A 23,036-nucleotide genomic window follows, 5' to 3' on the forward strand; every position below is an offset into this window, starting at 1 on the left:
GTTAGGAAGACTCTATTAAAATACTCAAAACCAGTTTGATTGCTCGGTAAAACTTTAAGGCGATTCAAGTCACCGCCTCTTGACTCCTCGCTTTTCACTAGTAATCAAACAGGTTTTGATTATTTAATATCGTTTCTTTCAGCCTACATATAATTAAAACTACCAACATTTCGATAATGTTTTTTTCGTCCTTTAAATATTAATTCATTATAATATTAACCTTTAATATAATATTAACCACAACGCTCATAATTTTTATACTTTATTTTTGACAAGAATTTTAAAAATATAATATTAATAGAGGTCCTTACGGAACATCATGCATAAAAATTTTGAGAGTTATGAGATAGACTGTTTAAATAGCGGTGAAATTTAATTTTAAAAAAAATGGCGATATAATGTACAACTGTATTTAAAATTTATTTTTTAAACTATTATGTTGTAATATTAAATGTCATTTTAAATCTTAACACCTTTAACTCCAATTGCTTATAAAATAATAAAAATCTATAATTTGAACTTAGCATTTACTTAAAAGTATTATTAAATACTTTTTAATGATTCGATTACATTGTCGAGCTCTCAGAATAGTTCCGAATTCGGAGTCATTATCGAGCTCTTAGTAAAACTTGTAGTCGTAATGATCGTCGCGTTCTCCGAAAATTCTGAAGTCTGAGTCTACCGATTCCAAAACTCCCTATGCCCAATGCCGGATTTACGTATAAGCTAAATAAGCTGTAGCTTGGGGCCCCGAGATGACAAGGGTCCCCAAATCCTACTCCCCCCCTTTTTTTTTTAAAGTTTTATTCGGAATTGAGGCCCTCTGAAGCCCAAAATGCATTTTTTTCTTTTTTACTTTGTCGGACGCATGTCGGAATGCAAATTTCATTTCGGTTAAAATCCTCAATGTTATATTTTTAAACTCCTCGAAAAATGTAGTAAAAAAGGTATACAAATTAACTGTCGCAAAAAAATTAATATTAAGTAAGAACGAAAGAAAAATGATATTAAAGTATGTTGAATCGCTTATGAGACAGGCGGGATGAAAGACATCGAAACCTGTTTGATTGAATAGTAAAACTAGAAGATGTTTCTAAAATTCTGAAATCTATCAGGCTTTAATTTTTTTTTCTGTCACAAAATTTATCAGTAATTAAAAATAATAAATTCGTTAGATTTCAATATTGGTTCTGTTTCTTCATTGATTAAATATTAAACATATTTGTCTTTTAAAACATTTCATTCCATAATAAAATAATTATTCTACAATTGTAATTATCTAAAGCTAATTGATTGTGTTACATTGATATGTTGAATGCTCGTTATGGCTAGATGCCCGAAACCCGTATCATATTTATTCTCTCTGACATTTAATAGACCCTTTAATCAGGGGTCTGTTTAGAAGAAATTTCACAAAAAATCACCCTTCACAAAATATCTTTTCATAAAAACGGACCCTTCACAAAATATTTTAACTTAAAAACGGACCCTTCACAAAATTTTTTAACTTGACAACGGACCCTTCACAAAATAATTTATCTTTTAATCGGACCCTTTACAAATTTGTTTATCTTCATTATTGTTTTGTTAATCGAATAAACCCTTCCCAGGAAGGGGGGGGGAGAAAGACAGATGTAAAAGAACTAAATTTTGTTTTCGGCAGACGCCTCTTCCTTTATTCGTCCGAAATGAATATTCTGCGTTCAGCAGTCTAAGCTTAATACCAAATATTTATATGTTGAATTGCTAATTTAGTAGCTGCAATTGCTGTTTATTTTTTAAAATTTAATTTCTTTAACTATAATTTTACAGTGTTGAGCATAATCTTGTACGTCTTAAAAACTCCTTGAAAAAGTTTTTTTGCAATAACGGACCCTATTTGCCCAAATTCACAAAAGCGGACCCTGGTTGAAAGAATGTGACTTAACGTTTATTTTATATTCGCAAATTACGAGCAATTTTTTCACAATTTTACAAAAACGGACCTTTCACAAAATGTCTGGACAGACCCCTGCTTTAATACATCCTTAAAAATATAAGCCAAAAATTTACATAAATAATGAAAATTTTTATTTCTGCACTAAAATTTAACAAATGTACTTAAAACAATTAAAAAGAAAGCAAAAATAATGAAGAAATATTTTTTATATAAGCATCAATTAAATAATATCAGCTTACGAAATGTTCTTTTTATTATTTTTATTTTTGAAAACAGTATTAATATAACGGCCCACACCTGCTCCAGAGTGTAGGGACTGCTGGATTAGGTTCAAAATGACAAGACTACGGTGTTGAATATTAGTATTCGTAAATTTGAAATTGGGTCGGCTGTGCAATGACTGTTATAAAATAAATTAATAAATTTGGCCGTGATAGCCTGGTTGATAGGGCGTTGGACTCGTGTTCGTGAGAATGGGATTTTGAATCCAGAAAGCAGAAGAATTCCCATGTGTAAAATGGTTACTGAAGCAAGTTAAATCTGTCGGGGTCACAAAGTCCTCCAAGTTCTCATAATAGATAAATACTTCTGGGTACTGATCCAGCAGTTCCCTTGTCTTATGGATTGGGTTCAAAATTACAAGGCTACGGTAGTCGTAAACTCAAAATTGAGTCGGTTGTTTAACGGCGGTTATTAAAAAAATAAAACTAATAATCAAATTGTATTTTCTTGTATTATTTCTAACTCTTTGCATATTTTCCTCACAGATTCAAAATTTCTTACTTCTAAGATTTTGAGCAGCAAAGCAAAATGTAACGTAAAGAAAAAACAATTGAAAAAAAATTCGCAAAAAATCATTAAAAATTGCAAATAAAATATATTCAAAATGAATTTAAAAAAAAAAAAAACTCTGTTAAATATATAGTGGCCCTTCCAGCACTCCAAATTTTTACTCTGTGCTTAAAATGTGTTTCTGTTGTAACTTCAAAAAATATGTGCAATAAAAGAAAGCTTCTACATTATAGTCTCATCACAATTAAAATATTTAACAATCAAGTAATATTATCAAATTTTTTTAATAATATTATGTTAACACTCAACAATAAAAAATAATGACAGTTTACTTTAGGTGTGCAGAAATGGAATTGAACTTATAAGGGCCCCATCATTTTCAGTAGCTTAAGGCCCCACCGAGCTTAAATCCGGCCCTGCCTATGCCAAAAACATTAGGTCGTCATGGTTTAAAATAAATTAAAACATAGTATCTGTGACATCCGCAACTGCGCAGCTATAACGGAACAACAACATTACTTAATACATAAAAACGATAATTCATTTGTCCATAGTGAGTATTGAATGTAATGCAGGTGCAAATGTTGTAAACAAAATCGTAAGATAAGACAATAGATTTCTAGAATATAGTGATTGTGCAGTTTAATGGTTAGTCACTCTCTTATTTTTATTGAAATAAATCAAAGCCAAGGTTGAAATTGATTTTTCATTCGTTGATCTTTATAAAAGTATATTTCTGTTTTACGCGTACAATATTGATTCTTTTTTTCAGAAAAAAACAAATGCAAAAATAAGTAAATTAATTCGGAATCGTGAGTAAGATTATTTTTTAGCGTTGTTTATAGAAGTGTTTTGATATTACATTTGTTTTCTGGTTTTTACCGTTAGTAATAAACTTGATTTCTGAATGTTTTAATATGATACTCGGGGATTAATAAGGTTGTTGTTGGCAGCGATAGAAAATACAAAAAGATAATTCAAAACATAATCAACGATAAAAAATACAAAAAGATAACATTGCTGTGTGTTGATGTCACTCTAGAATACGTGAAAATTAAATTTTATGCATGAAATTATGCAATTTTTTTTACAAGAAAATCTAAAATGATCAGAAGAAAATGTTCACAAAAAAATGTATACCTTGCATTACACCTCCAGGAAAAAGAAGAGTTCAAGTTTGAAACCAAAAATGAATTTGAAAAACCAAAATTGAAAACCAAAAATGTAAAATAATCAAATATTTCAAAAGAATTTAAGAAAAAAAAATTAAGCTGGTAATTTAAAAATCTTTTAAAATTGTCCTCTTTTTGAAAAATACAATTTGAAAAATACCCTTATTAAGCTTGTATCTTGCATCTCAAAATCCTTAAATCATTTCCTTATGAGTGTAAAAATCTATAAACCATTTCCTTTGCTTATTGCCCTGAGTTTAATATCGTGCGCAACATTTGGAACAATTTTATCACTTAGGATTTTTTATTTTTGCATGCCCTTACAAACCAATTATTTGTGTCAACGTATGACTGTAACATGTTTTGAAGCAATCTTAGTTTTTTTGGCAAATAAATGTCTTAACTGTTTGATTATTTTTAATTTTATTTCATGACCAAAATATGAAGAACTATCCTATATTTAAAAAAAAATTCTAAATCTTAAATTTTGTGACGTAATTAAATTTTGTATAAATTTAATTGTTTTTCTTAAATAATTTTTTCGTAATCGTGAATGTGCGTTCTTCTAAGTCAAATATTTCTAAGTAAAAGTGGTATATTTCTGTCCTACTTTGACAAAACCTAATCTACTGTGTAAAATCGAGAAAAGAAAATTGTTTTTCTTGTCAGTTTTTAATTAAACACTTCCTTGATTCTGTCAAACTCATTGCTTACGTCTTTTTTCCATTGATGAGGAATCTTCACTTTTCTCCTTTAAAGAGAAATCTTGATTGTTCGTAAAATCTAGATATCGTTGGCAGCTGAACAATCGATTCAATGTTATTACAACTATAGACAAACGAAAACTGTTTTACTTTAAAAACTTCAGGCATTATATCAATATTTATTGAAAGATGTTTAAAGTGTTATTATTCTTCATTGAGATCTTGTTATTATTATTAAGTCGAATACCGTTCATTCAACGCAATGCTCCCCAACCTTTTTAGTGCCGAGGATCGGCCAAAGTTTGTAATTCTACCACGACCTGAAGAAAAGAAGGTGGCAGACGTTGAATGTTGTTTACATTTAATATGGTTTTGACATGCTAATTTTAATTTAATTGAGTTTAAACATGCCTTCAAAATTAAAACGCAGTTTCATGCGTGGTATAGGTGTTGCTTTAGGTAGCGGATCTTAGCTTTAAGTTTATCTGAGATTAAGATTTATTTCAGGTCAGAGTTAATCAACTCGTCATAGAAAGTCGTACCAAGCCGGGAGAAATACATCACAGTAAATAGAATGAAAATAATATAATGTTCTACGAGTGGTCCGGTACCATTTCATCAGTGATCGAATGAACTACACTATTTTTGTAATTTACAACAACTACTTTGTTACAAATGTCGATAACTACAACTACTTTATTTTAAATGTGATGACTACAAACTACTTTGGAATTTAGTAACTTCTACACTACTTTAAGGAGACAAAATTTGTCGGAGAACTTAATTTATGCCTATTTTCAAAATGGAATAAAAATTGGTTTACATTAAATATAAGGGAATAATAAAGAAATATTTATTCATGTTCACATGAGTCGTTAGTCATTGTAAAAGATATTTTTCGAATTTTTTCTACTTTTTATGCCTTTTTTGGCAGTGAATCTTTAGTTTAAGAAATGCGAAATTATCAAATACTTGCAATTTTTTAATTATTTAATGTTGTTTTATTTCGTCTAAAAAATTAAGTACATAGAAAATACGTTCCCTTCCTTTGAAATATTTTCAATATTTTGCGAGTGTGCATTCGCATGTGAATGGTTGAACAAAGTGATTAATTATATATTTTTCGTAATGGCTAGCTTAAATATTAGTTATACGTGATTTTAAATATGTAATTTCTGTTAACGCTCAGCTGCAGCCACAGGATCATTTTCATTACATCCATTGAAGGATCCGCGAAGATTTGTACCCATCAAATTCAAAAAATTAGTTGCGTTTTAACCGTTTTTCTTTTCTAATCTAACGTAAGTAGTTTTCACACTACACTACAAACTACGAAAAAAGTAGCGACTACAGTAGTTTCACTACTTGTACTGCACTATTTCTGACCGCTGCATTTGATCCGCTGACAGGTACCGTATCCAAGGGGCCGGAGATTGTGGCCACTAATTTAACCACTGAATCTCCTGTTTGAGATTATGAACCATAACACTGATTTAGAAACTTGTTAAAATTGACAGTAAATAGATAACAATAAACAGTTCTTTAAATTATGTAAGCCTTTTTGGTTAATTTCGGCTTTGGTAGAGAATCTTGACGTTCCACGACAATTTTCGAACCATGTTTAGTTCTACAAGCTCCTGTATTCACGTAAGCTGCTTACGCACAAACTTTCACTCAAAAGTGGTCATTTTGCGTTTACCAAAAGAGAGAATAAAAGTGCTTAGAATTGCGTGAAGAAAAAAAAAATCTCTGAACTGCAGAGAAAAATATTTAAAGAAGGGGCTTCCATCTATTTCTAGCCTTATAATGACGGTAGTTTTCCGTTGTTTAATGGCAGTAGTTTAGTTTGGAAAGAGAGCCAAAAAAGCGCCTAGCAAACAAGGTTCTTGATTTGTGAGAACTTGTTATGTCAACAAGGCGTGGAATATTCAAACTGACCTTGACCAAGTGATTTATGCTCTACGGGAAATGGAGCTATATTTGTCATTTCCAAAGGGTAAGCACATTTTTATGCTCATGTCGACTGCCGGAAGCGTATTGACAAAACATACCGTAGATTGTAAAGGGGTTGGCGAAAATATCTATCGGCGTTGAAGGAACGTCTCGCAAATCGCCAAACAGCTGTGTGCTTATGTTTTTGTTTTGTTTTCGGTATCACGTATCTATCATTCACCAAGTTATATATGGGTGTCACATTTCAGAGTTTTAAATAAGCTGATCTTTATTAGATTCTTCTGCATTAAATAAAATATAAAGCGTATTTTTTTGTTATAGGTCCGACATAATCGTTTGTATTTGTTAACATAATTGTGTTTATTAGCCTTTTTTAGAAGATCGTAATAAAACTAAGATAAAAAAAAATTATATATTATTACCTCCATAGCCCCCTTCTGTATTTTCATAACTTTCATTAAATGTATACGCGTATTTCGAGTAGTGAACTTCTTTACCTACTCATCCACTTATTAAAATTAATAATTTCACAATAACCTCTAATCCTTAATAATGAAATGATTATTACAATAAATTTTGTTTACTTAAAAGATTAAAAAAAAATTATTGTTCAGCAGTGACTTTGTTACTAATTCTATATTCATTAATTAAACTTAATGGTTCTGCTCGATAACCATTTACAATTTTTTTTAAATTTTATTTAATTTTCAGTTATTATGGAATTCCTTAAATATTTTTCGACGTAGAGGTTTTTTAGCAATAATGCGAAAAGCTGAAATTTATAAATGTATAATATTTATAAATGTTTAAGAGAATTATTAGCAGCTATTTTGTACTAATTATTTTAGTTGAAATGTTCATTATACACAGTTTTATAAAAATAATCGTAAAATTCATTGAACGATGGAGACATTGACATTTTAAAATGCAAGTAGAATTCAATAATCATTTCATTTTATAACTGTAAAACGGTAGATAAGTAACTTCGTTATCAAGTTTTACATGATACGAGAATATTATGCTATTGCTTTATAATGAAAGAACAACATTTTAAGTTCTAAACTTTTTGTGGAAAAGAAAAAAAAACGAAATTTTTTTCCTGTCATCGGTGTTAGCGATTAGAGAGTGTTTTATCGTATAAATGAAGTCAGTACTGTTCCATTTTAAATAAAAATGCATTTTGTTCCGGAAAAAAAATTACTTGAATTTGTCAATAGAAATTCCCTAATTATTGTCGCAAGAACTTTTAAATTTCTAATCAAACTTTCCTCTATTATAATTTTGTGCAAATAATTATTATTAATAATATAAATGACTATTAAAAGGAATTAATTGAGAATGTTCAATTTTAATAAATTAACTGTTTACGCAATCAGATTAATAACTTTTTTCATAATTTACAAATGGAGAAAAAGTCTTTTACAGTTTAAAAGTGAAAAGAAAAATAAAGTTGAGATTAAATTTATAAAGTAAGCATAACTCGAAGGAGGTTGAAGTAAGGGCATTAAAATCAAAATTTCAAAAGAAAAAAAAATCACCTTTTAGTGTACAGTGAGCAATAAACGAAAAATCTAAAACTAACTTTTGATCTAATGATCAGATGTTTACGTTCTAGGACTCAAACTTTAGATTTAGAATTTCCTTAATTCCCTACCACTATTGTAGATATTTACTTTTCACCTAACTTGTAAAATTGTACAGTTTAGAATTTCTTACAGAATCACTCAGACGAAGTGATTGTGTTTTATTTAAATATTATTTAGAAAGAATTTTTCTAAAAGTATTTCTTTTAAAGTTTTTATCAAACTTTTGTTTTTTATTTATCTATAGTTATTGAAAGTTAAGTTGATGATTTTTAAGTTGAAATGAATGCCGCCCTGCTTTGCATATTTCAAATATTATTTCTAAAGAAATGTATAACTTAACATTAACCACTCAGGACCTTACAATTGTAAATCAAACAATCACTACATTTATTTATTAAAAAACACTCTTATGACCTGATAATAAATTGATCTAAATCTTAAATGTGAGTTTTATAACATATAATTTATTTAAACTCAGCACATACATCTAACCTCTGTTGTCGCCAGTGTCTCAATTTTAAAATATAGTTTTTCTTTTATAAATTTTCTGATATTTTCATATAAAGGATAGTATTAAGTTCGAGAATTAAAAATTTGTGCCCAAAAAAGTTGCTAAAAATTATAATTATTATTAATATATGACAACAGGAAGTTTTTAATTGAAGGTTGAAATTTTTTTTAATTATGTTATTTTTTAATTATGCTATTTTTTAATTATATTTTTAATTACCAAACTCATATGACAGTATTTAAGAATCTAAAAATTTATGTTACGTATGATAGTTGCATTATAACCTGTACGCAATGCGTGTAAATAAAATATATTTTTAAAATTGTGCATTTTCTATTAATTGCATTTATTATTCTTATATTGAAAAGGTATTAAGTTATCTATGACCTCCATAATGAATGAAGTATTTACCGACTTTTATATATATTAAGGAATTGAATCAATTTTTCACAAAGTTTAAAATCTCATCTCATTCCAAAAAAAAGTTATTTCATAAAATTATGCAAAAAAGTAATTTAATATACATTTTTTTTATAATGAATGCTTCGAGTAATGAAACAAACGCTTTCAAACTTTATTTTAAAAATATTGATTATTTCGTTTACAAGAAACTATTACTTTAAAGCGTGATAACATTTTTGAATACTTTATTTTTTTTCTAGTAAATAATATGTATTTGTTAATTTCTAAAAAAATAATCTTTATAAAAAAGCTTACATTATTCTTTTATAGAGAATATTGATTTCATAGAAAATATCACTAAAATAAAACAGGTTATGTTTTCTTACAATAAAAGTTAAATAGAATTAATTCTTCAAAATAGCGTTTCAATAAAACATAGTATTAAAATGTTACGTTATTTTTTGTGATTGATTCATTAATAAATTAGTTTTATTTCTTCGCAAACACAATTCTTGTAAAAAAAAATTAAAAAATTGAATCTGTTTTATCAAAAAACTAGATCGTTTTATAAAATATAAATTATAGCGCTTAATAAAATATGAATACAGAGTATTTGTAAAGTGATCCTGACAATAAAAAGGTGTTATTTTCTTTTTTATTTTCTCTGCTAAAAGGAATTAATGAGTTATTTTTATTCATAATGGCTAGTCGAGGAGAAGAAGAAAATATCGAATTACACTGCTTAGGTTAATGTAATTTCGTTCTCCCACCACATTTACGCGTAATCCATCGCCAACTCCACCTGCAATCGCCACGTTTACAATCTACGGTATGTTTTGTCAATACGCCTGCCGGAACGAGAATATGATATTCGTGCTGATGGAACATTTTTTGCTGATTTCAATTACTGTTTGATTCGTTTCATGAGACATCACTTGCAATTTACTCTCATAAAAATTCTCTTTTTAAGCTATATAATGTGGAAAAGTCGGGATAAAACTAACTTCAATTTTAAAGTTTTGTGTGTGTGTGTTTTACTCTTTATTTATTTATTTATTTTTTGAAACACCTTTTATGGGGGTTTGGTGTGCTATCCTCTGATCAATCACCTGTGCGATCTTCAAAAAATGGATTTTTAAACCTACATTAGCTTGGGGCTCTCTCTCATTTTTCTGCGTTGAATAGTTTTGTGACTAGTGAATTAATGAACCTAGAGGAACCTTACATATTTTTTTCTCTCAATTTATGACGTTGAATAAGTTTTTGACTATTAACTAACATTAGATTGGGGATGGAAAGTGGAATGTAATTAAAAGTTTATTTTTATTTATTTATAACGTGTCTCTATGGCAACCATTGAACTAATGAATTGTGATTTAGGGCTAGAAATGAGAATGATTAACCCGACAATAGAAAGCGAATAATGATGAATGTACGAATTAATGAATAAGTGAATTAAATGAATTTGTAAAATAATGAATCGGTGAATAAGTTGAGAGAAGAGAATAAACTAATTGAATAAACTGACAAATGAATTTTCGAATTAATAATACAACGAATTGGTAAATCAACACTTAGTAAAAAGTGCATCTTAAGAAATAAGTAAAAAAAAGTTTTTACTAGGGAATGGTTAAATCAGGGAATCAACAGCTTCAGAATTTTTAATCCTATATTAGTTTAGGGAACATAAATTTCTTTTCAGTTTTCTCAGTTTTTAAAGTTCAGGGTAGTTGTTACTGCCTGAATTTTTTTTTTTTAAAGTGGTGACAACTGTTTCATGAATTAATAGCATATATGGCAACGTTACTCTTAAAAAGTAACGAGTAAAAGTACAAGTATTTTTAAAAAAAGTAACGAGTAAAAAGTTCTTATTTTAAAAAGTAACGAGTAAAAAGTACAAGTAAAAGTACAAGTACTAAACAAAAAAAGTAACGATTTAAAAGTACATTTCTAGGAAGTAACCTAAAATTTCATTGACTAATATTCTTATGTTATGTTTTTGCAAAATTGTTGTTATTTATTTAATTATTTTTAATTTTGAAAGTTATGGGCATTAATTTATTTTTAAATTCGGAAGAATATTATAATATAATCTTAAAATATAATCGTATAATATAATTTTAAAATCAAATAAGATTTTAATATCAAACTTTTTATGGATTTGCACGAAAAAGAAATTTTATCTATTGATTTTAATTTTTAGTTTATTATTTTTATTTATTTAAATTATCATTGATTTAAAATTGTTTTACGCTATAGAAACGCGTTTTAAAAGCGCAAACATAAACAAAGCAAACACGGGGTTTCAGATAGTTTTGTGATGTTTGAGCTAGTAAAAAATAATTGAATGTGCAGTATAAGCTGAAACAGAACAGTCTACAGTTTTATTTGTATGCTGAAGTCATGCGAGAAAATCATTTTCCGAACATTTCTGCCTAGTGGAATAATAAAAATTTGTAAACGAATTTTAGTATCAGATGCTAAATTAATACCTTCGAGTTTTCAAGAGTTAAAATAGTAATTATAATAGTTTTCAATAGCACAAATAGTTTTGAAGTTCTTAGAGATTTGACTGGGCGTTGTTTGACAAGGTCGGGCATAAGCAAAATTTTAGTAAGAAATGAACGAAGTAAAAATGTATTTAGTAAAAAATGTATTAAGACAAAAATGTGAGTTCAAAAAGAAAATTGAAAAACGTAATAAAAAAAAACCAAAATTTTTTTATTTAAAATGCATTAAATAAATGCATAAAACTCGAAAATGAAAGAAAATAACTTGCTAATTAATATTTTTATTCATTTTGCAAAATAATTGCATTTCGAAAGTGGTGTCACTGAGTCTGCTGCGATAATTTCTAAGAACGTGCTTAGCCACGCTGAATAAGCTCTCCATGGGAGGTCAAGTTTTTTAAACACGAAGTTAGCTGTGAATGCATATATATTGCACATTAATTTTATAAATAAAAAAAAAACATAAGCATTTTTTTAAATTTAATTTTTTTCTTCCTTTTTTTCTTTTTAGAAAGCTTACCGAGCTTCAGAAAAAAGTAACGATTTCATTCGACATTTCCGTTACAAATACTTATACTTTTTCCCTAAAAAAGTAACGAAAGTACAAGTAAAAGTACTAAATTTAAAAAGTAACGAAGTACAAGTAAAAGTACGTACTTTTTACTTGTTCCGGCGGTACAAGTAACGAAAGTAAAAGTACTGCCATATATGATTAATAGTAAATTTTATGGACATTAATATCACATCAATTTATGGAATTTATTTATTTATAACCGTTGTTGAACAGCCGACACGATGTTTGAGTTCACGACTATTCAACTCTGTATTCTTGTACGTTTGAACCCAATCCAGAAGACAAGGGGAACACCTGGATTAAGCATTGGGAGAAATTTGTCTTCGTGGAAGACTTTTTTGGTGAAACTAAGCCGCATTTGCATTACATGGAAAGGAAAACAACGAAAACCTCCTACAGTTAGCCTGACGGCAACTGGACCCATGATTCGTCTACCACTGAGGATATTTTACGTCGGCACTGTGGTCGGTGCGGAATTCGTATTGACCAGGCACCACTGAGACTCTAACCCGGGCACCTCAATCGGAGGCGAATGCTCTACCTCCTTAGCCACCATGGCTTCAATTTCGTGAATTCAATTTATTAGTTGTAAAACACATATTGGTAATTTTTCGGCCGTAGGCGAAAAGTCGCTAAAAAATGTAGATTTCCACCTATTTTTTTACCTATTTTTTTTACCTATGTTTTTTACCTATTTTTTTGAAATTTATTTTTAGAAACACTGGACAAATTGGATGTTTCAAAAAAAAGAAAAAATTATAAAAATAAGTTGACTATCTTATTAAAGGTTAGATATCTTAGCCCCCCCCTTATAAATATCGTTTTTAAACTTGTGCATTTTGACAAAAAATAGACTAAAAATGTCATTAAAAAAACAGTACAGTTAGGAAGAAAACTAATTTCAAATTTGAAATCCCCACACCCATATTAGGCAAGATCAAGTGTTTGTATAAATGCAAAAAAAAATTTTCTCCCGAATGCGATTAAATTCAGCGAATTAATAAATCGACGTCTGGGAGAATCAGTAAAATCTTGTAATGTTGGATAGTAGAATCAGTGAATCGGAGATTCAATTAAGAAAAAAAAGTTTATGAATTAGTAATTTGCGGCGTGATAGCATATGACCACAATTTTTTAGTTCTACTTTTCTTTATAAACTGCGGAAAAGACTGCTTATGAATCATACACTTTTGATAGGTCAATTTTTACATTTACTATACATTAGACATATCTTAAAGAAGAAATCTAAACTTGTTTCCCTTGATTAAGCTTCAAAATCAAATGCAAAGAATCTATAAGGATTGTAGGAAGCACTTCTTTTTTCGTCACTATGATTTTCGTCAAAATGATTAACTGTTTAAAAAAAATTCTAACGTCAACATAATATGGTAACCAATTATAATTATGTTGATATTAGAATTACCAGAATACCAGCAATATGAATTTTCTGTGCAATAGTTCATGCTATAAGCACTTTTATAGGAACTCTTATTTTTTTATTGTTTCAAGTCGAAATAAACATTAGTTGTTGGCGCCTTGGCGAGTTTGAGTAGCGGCATTAACGTCAATCCTTCCGTGGCTGTATTCTATTGTAAATCATTCGAATATGATATTTAATTACCATTAATTTCGTCTTTTAATAAAAAGAAAAATATATACATATATATAAAAAATATAAGGAAGTTTGAGCTTATCGGAACCATATGATTGTTGGCATATCCAATTTTTTTTTTAAAATTTTTAAAAAAACTGTTATTTATTCATAACTTTTCCGTCGCTCGTCATAAACAGGCATCGTACATTGTAGTAGAAGCTTTGAAACTAAAATTCTGCTGTCACTATCTAAAGAACTGTATTTTATTTTTCGATACTTAACTCATTAAAAAATTACGCACTCTTATACTTAATCTATTTGAAGAGGAGATCTTATGATCTCGTCTACTCTTAGACTAGCTATAGCATTAAAACTCAACTGCAACTCCTTTTCTGATGACAATACAAGTTTTAATAGTTTCCTGACAATAACTACCAAATTTAATCGAAATTTTTTCGTCAATAAAAATTTTCATCATTTTCTGACTAAGTCTCATACCATTAGAGCTGTGTCTAATTTTTATATAACTTTCAGTTAATATCTGACTGTCGCTGGCAGAATTTGTCATCGAGTTGAAGTTAACACCAATTATAATTGCCTGCTTTCTGACGAGCTAAAGAGCTTAAATCATAACTGAAGCTCTTAGCATAATAACAATACATGTTTTAATCTTTTCCTGATCACCACAAGCAAAATTTATATACACTTGAAATTTTCCATCCGTACTCACAACGCGGACTAACAAACACAAAAAGTAAAAGAAGAAAATAATGAAAAAAGGTTTTTAAAAACCACATTTTACTCTTCAAAATAAAATAAGAAAATCATATTTTTGTTCTAGATAAAATTCGAAACATAGGGCGAATTACTATTTTAATTAATTTCAAATCGCAAAATTTTCCCCATGATTTCCAAAAATTATGTTTTTCTGATTCTGTATGTGAAAAATAAAATTGTTTTAGTCTTCTTATGTCTTTAATAAAAAGATGGTTTACTTGATTTTTTATATTTTTTACATCAAACTAATCAAATACTAATTAATTATTTACATTTATTAATATTCTTAACATAAAAGAGCACTTTAAACTTTTGAATTTTCAGTAAATTTTAAGATTTATTAAATAAAAAAAAATTCTGAATTAAATGAACCTGTTTTGAATGAAACCTTTAAATTCCTACATTTATTATATTGTTTAATTTTTCATTTTCAATTTTTGCCAAGGACATCTAGTTTGATAAAAATTTAAATTAGACTTATTTAATCTAATATTTCAGACACATCTTCATTTTTTGTCTGAAACAGAAGTCTACCAAACAAGAAGAAAAGCTAACAAATGTAAGAATAATAAACTTTATATATACTTTGCACATACTTTTGCATTTATTTTTAGATTGTTTTATTTTATTTTTAACCATTCATAAAAATATAAATAAAACAAACAAAATTAGATGAAACTAAAGCATTGCATTGCCAAACACTTAACCTGGAAATATTTATTTATATAGGGCTATACAACTGCTGTTCACAGCCTAATAAAAAAAATTAAAAAAATAGGTGAAACTAAAGCATTGCATTATTTAAAAATTTAGCAGCATAAAACTGATGCATACAGAAGTTTTTACTTTCAATTATTAACAAATTAGTTTGGTATTAAACGGTAGTGCAACAAAAGTCAGAGTTAATCATTTATTTAGTAATCCAATATGAAATATCAATAAAAAATTAATAACATGCAAGTTGGCGAGTGAGGGAATTTCTTTCAAATTTTAATTTTTAAACATATAATAATATTTAAAATTTTCTTTAAGGTTGTATTTAATAATTTAAACATATTTACTGTGCTTAATACTTGGTTAAAAATTAAAAGAGTAAATTTAAAACTTTTTTGATTTAAAATTAGGGAGATTTCGTACTTTTACGTTAACTGCGTATACTTGTGTTATTTTAGACGTTATGTTGACGTGACTAACGCTGCAAAGACAAAGCTACAAGCACTGTTTATAGCTGTTAAATGTCGTTTTCTGTTTAAGCTTACCTTCTAACTAAAAACATGGACATGGAATTTGAATTGGAAGAAATATATTGATGAAATATAGAAATTAATCGTGCGATATTACAACAATTGGTTAAACGAAGAGATCGTGTTCGTCCATTGCAATGTTTATTTTTATTTTATAGTCAAAGTTAAAACTATATTCCACTAGGTTAGAAATTTCAACTTAAGTATTTTTGTGAAAGCTTTTATTCACTTACAGAAGTTTGATATTTTTTCACAGGCGCATGCGCATTTCACCAGAATTGATGCATGGCAGAGTGCTTATGCGCAATTACTTAAAATCTTGTGTACGAAAGCTAACGTAAATTTGCGAAATCTCCCTATTATTTCTACTATTTTGGTTTTCTGATTTGAAGATTTAATTATTCTTGAACTTGTCGTTCATAATTTCATTTATGCATTTTGAATCATGTCCATTTTCCTTTGATTTCCACCGAAAATAAAAAAGCTCACCTATTATTTGTTAAAAAAAAAAAACGGCATTTTATTCAACAACAAAGACTTCCAAGACCACATTTAAAAACTTTCAAAGATTTATTCTATCAGTTTGGGTACAACTGAAAGAATAAAGTTTCTAATGTTCTTTATTGCAAACATGACACTTTGCGATATCTTAATGGCGGGAGGGAAGAAACCCAAATAAAGATTAAAAAAAATCACAAAAACAACTATTTTTAGCAGAAAAAAATTATTAAACGCTAATACAAACAATATTTCAAATTCTGTGATGCGTCCCAGTAATGTTGAATTCGAATGAAACGACCTTCATCCAAATAAAAAAAACAACTAAAGTCTTAAAACAACGTCATAAGAGTCCACCTGGAGTGTCTGAGCACATAAAAGAATGACACGCAGAGGCAAAATTTATGGGATGGAATCGTCAAGGTTGATCCTTAAAGATTATCCGCATTCATCTTATTAAATATTAATCGCAATAACTCCTCAACTACCGCTACCTATGTTAGAAAAAAAAATATAGTTATGTGATACAAAATTGAATGCATGCATAATGCGTGTAAAAAAAAACAAACGGACCACCAGAAATAACTTTTGATCTGATCTTCACGTTTTAGGACTCAAACATAATGATTTGAGAAAGTGATCTCGAATATGATAGTAAGTGCAGATAGTTTAATTTACGAAATCAGACAAATTGTTTATTCTTTTTCTGAATAAACATACCTTTTTTCCGATTTGTGACCCCCCAAAATATAGGTTGTAGCAGCAATCATGTAAATATGGTCTAATAGTTTGGCCAGGAAAACGATTTTAGATTTAGACTCCTTAACGTTAATTTTACATTTTCAGTATTTCACCAAATCTCGAGAAATTTTTGATCGAATTGCAAATTTTTGTACATTAACTTCCCGTTCGCCGTAACGTGAGCCAGGATTCGAATCCATATATTTAAAAAAGGATATATTAAAAGTTATGCGTCAGAAATGATGATAGGCCTGTAATTTTCTAAAAGCCAAATTTAAATATTTAGGTGCAGTTTACGACAAACCGCTTATATAAAACTTTGGTCAGTTCGGATGTTTACGGGGAAAAACATATAAAAGATCCCCCAAGACACATTGAATAATTAAATAATAGAATTTTTGCTTTCATCAAAATTCCGCAGTCCATTTTCTCTCCTCCCTACGGACGTGAAGTTATAAAATTACATTGATTGAATATTATTACTTTTACTGAAATCATTAAGTAAGCTTGAATTAATTATTATTGTTATTTGACTTTTAATTCTCAACTTTTGTTGCCGTGTTAAATTAAAAATTTCATTGAAAATAAAGTGCGTTCGTTCGAAAAAATTACCACCATAACTTTTTAACTAATAAAATTATTAAAAATCGCTGAAACACGTCAATTTTGTTCTGTGAGAAAACATTTAAAAACCCTCTCTAATCAGTTGGAGAACTTTCCCCTTCCTAAAGAGAAAAAAAAAGCACGTGGTAGTCCACGAGATAAAATATTATTCTCTGCTTGGTGGTCGATGCCGATTAAAAAATTGACCGCAGTTTTAGTGTAACAATATTTGAGAAAATTTGTTAGAAATAAGTGGAACGCATAATGAACAAAATATGCATATTTATTTTTTCAACTAATTTGCTTAAAATAAAATGTATACAGCACATTGTAATTCATTCTGTAAATAATCTTAAAATATGTGTATTAGCAAAATAAAATTTCAAAATCATGTAAGAAAATAACTTAATTACATTTATCTTTGTTTTATTTCGTAATCTATTATAAATATGATATATAATAAGATAACTAAAAGATTATATACATATTATATTTATTATAATCTATACATAATATATTTATTATATTATACACTCCGTAGATGAATATATAATACATATTATATAAGGTTTATGATATAGGAAATGATTAAAAAAATCATTTATCACCATTTATAAGTTGACCACTTAAACGAAAAACCACTAAACGGTTGACCACTAATATCGCACAAGGACAAATTAAACGGGTTTTGCTGTATTTCAGCTCTTTTCATTCTTTTTCATTCAAAAAATTATATATATATATATATATAATTTTTTTTATAACCTGTAACCTTCAAACCAAATAATTTTTTAAAAAAGTTCAAAAGAAAGGTCTTTATTTTGTTTACAAATACGAGATCTGTTATTTCAGTTACTGTTATGCATTACTTAAATAACAGCCTTACATATACAACTGAACAACTGTGTGTCTATGTCTACTAACTGAGGAAGGAGAAAAAAAAAAGGGGCACAAAAAAGAAACTCAGTGTCCTTGGTAAAGAACGTCTTTTTACGTAATTTTCAATAACAAACTCTCAAGTTTTCCTGATTTGAGATGCTCAAGATAGTTGCCAGCTTGAAGTACGCGGACAGCATGACTGAGATAATAAAGTACATGACTTCCTACCTTTGATATTTGTCACTGGAGTGATTTATCTATTTAGTTACTTAAAGACATGAGCAGGCATATTAATTTCGTGAGAACCAGAATGCTAAAAAAGGAGTTTTTTTCTCGCTACAATTCGGCTTTTTCTTCAAAAACAGGCTGCAAACTTTTTAGTAAACTACTATTGGGAAAAAACAAATCATAAATTGTTTATTTTTAGGTGCAGGGCATAAAAAGGCATTTTTATTTCCTAAAAAACAGATAGTCAAAATGATATTTTTATTCTAACTACTATTTAAAAATTTCTGTAAAACACGAACATAAATAATAAATTCGTTAAAACAGAATTTTAAAAAGATGTTTTCATTCCGACTACATTAAGACTTTTAAAAAAAGATTACCTTTAAAAGTTTCTATAAAAACATGAACAAAAATATTAAATTCGTTAAACCAGAATTTTAAAAATATGTTTTTATTCCGACTACATTAAGGCTTATAAAACAAACTACAATATGACTACCATTTAAGAGTTTCTATAAAGCACGAATAGAAATATTAAATCAGAATTTAAAAAAGATACTTTTATTCCAACTACATTAAGGCTTTTAAAACAGACAGCAATATGTAACTAAGGTACATAGTTACCAGAACGACTATCCCTTATCCCTAACATATTATGACTAATACATTTTTAAATTATTTTTAAGTAAGTTAAGACTTATTTTTAATACACTTATAAGTTATTTTGATACATTACTTAGTTAAGTTATTTTAACACATTTTTATATATTATTAGTTAAATTATTTTAATACACTAATTTCATTAAAACCAGAATTTTTAACGGAAATATTTGTTCTGACAATTTTATTTTGACTTAAAAACACAAGACTATTCGAATTCAAAATGGAGTAGTACAAATAGATTCACCAAAAATATTCGGATTCTCAGAATCGCTTAACTCAAGTGATTCTATTGCTGATCTTAATCAACTAATTTATACCTTTCCATCAATAGATTCTGATTAACAAATATGAACCACGGGATTGAAATCAATTGACCTAAATCAGGGATGGGCAAACTACGGCCTGCGGGCCAACTGTGGCCCGCAGGAAGATTTTATCCGGCCCGCGGATAGAATTTTTATTTGCCGATCAGTGGCAAATATAAATAATATACATCCATTTTCTTGTTGACTATGTTTCAAATGATTTCTGTTTTTCCTTTTTTAACAAAGTACTGATGAAATTTTTACTTTCTCTATTTTTGTTCTACAAAACATAAATTGATGTAAATAGTTAGCACAGACAGCTTCAATTGGTAAAATGTTGAAAGCAGAAGTTCTTTATAGAATAGCCACAGATTGGCTCCAACTAGCGTTTGTCTTTCTCGAGGAGCTGACTTATGGAATCTAATATAGGTAAATTGTACTTCACATTTGACAGACTGCGCATTTTACGCTCCAAAGAGAGGACAATCTAACAATCATCTGAAGCAGTTATTTCTAAATATTCCAAAGTTTTACAAATCATTACCAAAAGCTAGTTTCCAAAATTTAATATTTCATGCTCAGAAAATCAGTGCTATGTTTGCTTAATCTTATATATGTAAACAAGAGTTTTCAATTATGAACCTTAGAAAAAATCACTTCAAAAGTAGACTAACAGAAAAGCATTTAGCCTTGTTCCTTAAAATAAGCACATCTCACTTCCAACATTAATATAAGGAACTTTTAAAAATTAAATCGCAATTTCCTTCATCTCACTAAATATTTAAATTAAAACTTGTATATCACCTTTTTTTTTAAATTTTGAAGTTTTTACTTGACCCACCAAATATTTTTTTTCTTGATTTTTGGCCCTAGACCAAAAAAGTTTGTCCATCCCTGATCTAAATCATGAACAGTTAACAGATCCCTAGAAAATCCTCGATCGAATTTTATTCTGACTACAACTAAGCTTTATTTTTTAAAACACACATGAAATGAAAGCAATTTTATATTTTACTAATCCATTTTTAAGTATTTTATTGCATGATCATGTAAATTAGTTTCATTATAATCAGAAATTTTAAAGGAGATATTTGTTCTGAATTTTTTTAAAATTTTAACTTAAGAATACAGCTATTTGAAGGCAAGAAAACAGAGTTGTACAAAAAGACTCATCAATATCGCTCATGGGCTGCAATAGTGGCACAACTCAAAAAACACGTATTTTGGACTAAGAATAAGTGTAAATATGAAAATACACATTCTTTTCAGCAGCAATACCAGCACAACTCATAATTCAACTTGAAAGTAATCTTCGTTTAAGTAAACTAAAGCATTTCCTATGCATTTTCATTTGCAATGATAACTTTAAACCCACTTATCTCGACCCACTTAACTTAATTTTTTGTGTTAGCCCATGAGCGATATGTTTCGGATAACAAGAATCACTTAACTCAAGTGATTCTATTACTGATCTAAATCAACTAATTTATACCTTTCCATCAATAGATTCTGATTAACAAATATGAATCACGGGATTGAAAACAATAGATCTAAATCTTGAACAGATACCTCAAAAATCCCATTCAATCAAGAGTAAAAATTTACATCAGAAATAAATAAAAGTTTTAACCATTTTGGAGATGCAATATGACTCATAGACTTCACGACGTATTAGACTGATTTTTAATGTTTCGTTCTGAGGTATATAAAATTTAGTCAACCACAATTAATAAATATGCAGAGAAATGTAAGCTTATAAGTGCACCAAATAAACTGAAATTTGTAAAATTAAAACAAAATTTTATTATATATAATCCTAAAATATAAATTTAAAACTATTAAATAAAACATTGTCAAAGATTTAAAAAAAATTACTTTCACAGTTTGTTTACAATAATAAATAAAATTAATAGTTTGTACTGATAACAAACATTATCAATTAAACCTTGCACAAATTTTATGTTTACTTAGCTATCAAGTATTTTAATTATAGTTTCGCCTTTTTTAGAAAAATAATCTTAATTATACAAACATTCGAAATTGATTGATCTTACCTGTGAACTTCTGGAAAAATGATGGCCGCTGTAATGTTTTGTCCAAGAAACCTATCACTTTGTCACGAAACGTACCAAGACTACGAATCACAATAATACAGAGTTTTAGTGCTTTCATGATAGCATTTCCCCTATTCGAGTACGTAATACCAACACAGCGCAGTTACTGCAGAACAATCACGGTCTTCTACGAAGCATGCGCAGAATATGTGTAGGTAAACGTGCAATCTCTATGAAAGTGCTAAATTTCTCTACTGGAAATTACAAGTAGGTAGGTAATGGTGGTAAGATGATCTTAACTCGGTTTAGTTTGCTGGTTTACTGGTATTACATACATTTGCAGGCTTGTGTGCTCAATTTAGGCTTATGAACCTTTGTCAAATAGAAGAACAGATAGCACAATACAGAGAAGAGAACACGAAGATACATCCAGGGTAACAGCGGGATTCGAACCCGCTACCTCCACGCTGAAAACTTCCAGTGTTCAAAATGGTGACTGATGATAAAATCTATCGGAATCAGAAAATTCTCCAATTTCCCATAACAAATCAATATCTCTGGGGAAACGGGATCGGGGATTGACCATGCTCTGATTCAGGTCAAAATTACGATCTGCTGATAGATGGATGGTATGAGAATATGTCCTCCCTGTAAAACGAGATGTGACGAATGTATGTTGTCTCCGGATCATCCTCAGGAATGTTTCCCAGACCGTCACTAGAGCTGCACATTGTGCAGCTCTAGTGCTACTTAAATAAAAGTACAGTACCGAGAAGTTCAACAACGATCTAAAGATTTCCATGCACTAGAAGACATTGTAAAATAAAATAAGCTGGGCTGAATAAGTTCATAAAAAGGTAACAGCCGTAGCAAAATGGTCTCACTGTCGTACCATTAAGTCACTAAAAGACACAATCACTTAACAATGGGTATACTCAGCAGTCGCAGAGTAGCAAACTATTAGCTAAACAGTGTCTTCAGAAAACTGAAAAACCTAACAGCAAAATTTCTAAACTGTACCTTCGAAAACTCCCCTCTTTAGCTTTCCAATTATGTAAAAAATAATATTTTTGTTAGAAATCATTGCGAAAAATTTCTGTTCTCAGTATATTAAATTGGAAAGGTAAAACAGTTTCAATATTCGTTTAGAAGTTTTACTACCAATAGTGTCTTTTCTGAGACCGCTGGGCAGCTCGCGATACGAGCGTTCTATTTTATTTATTTTCTAATAATAAATGCATGAATTTGTAAGCTGTGCTCTTTATTGTTGTTGTTGTTGTTAATTTACGTCGCACTAGAGCTGCACA

At 28.7% G+C, this 23,036-nt stretch overlaps 1 long non-coding RNA gene across 1 annotated transcript in view; it reads right to left on the reverse strand.

Moving 5' to 3' along the window:
- The window catches only part of LOC139425027 (uncharacterized), a 170,466-nt gene extending 148,471 nt beyond the window's left edge, over nt 1-21,995 (reverse strand). Inside the window, exon 1 of the long non-coding RNA XR_011636205.2 lies at nt 21,730-21,995. This is a non-coding gene — a long non-coding RNA (uncharacterized LOC139425027). The remainder of the gene's footprint in view (nt 1-21,729) is intronic.
- Nucleotides 21,996-23,036: the final 1,041 nt, after the last annotated feature.

This window comes from Parasteatoda tepidariorum, chromosome 2, assembly GCF_982258835.1.
Source record: "Parasteatoda tepidariorum strain Cologne lab strain chromosome 2, Ptep-v5.0, whole genome shotgun sequence".
NCBI classification, from domain to species: domain Eukaryota; kingdom Metazoa; phylum Arthropoda; class Arachnida; order Araneae; family Theridiidae; genus Parasteatoda; species Parasteatoda tepidariorum.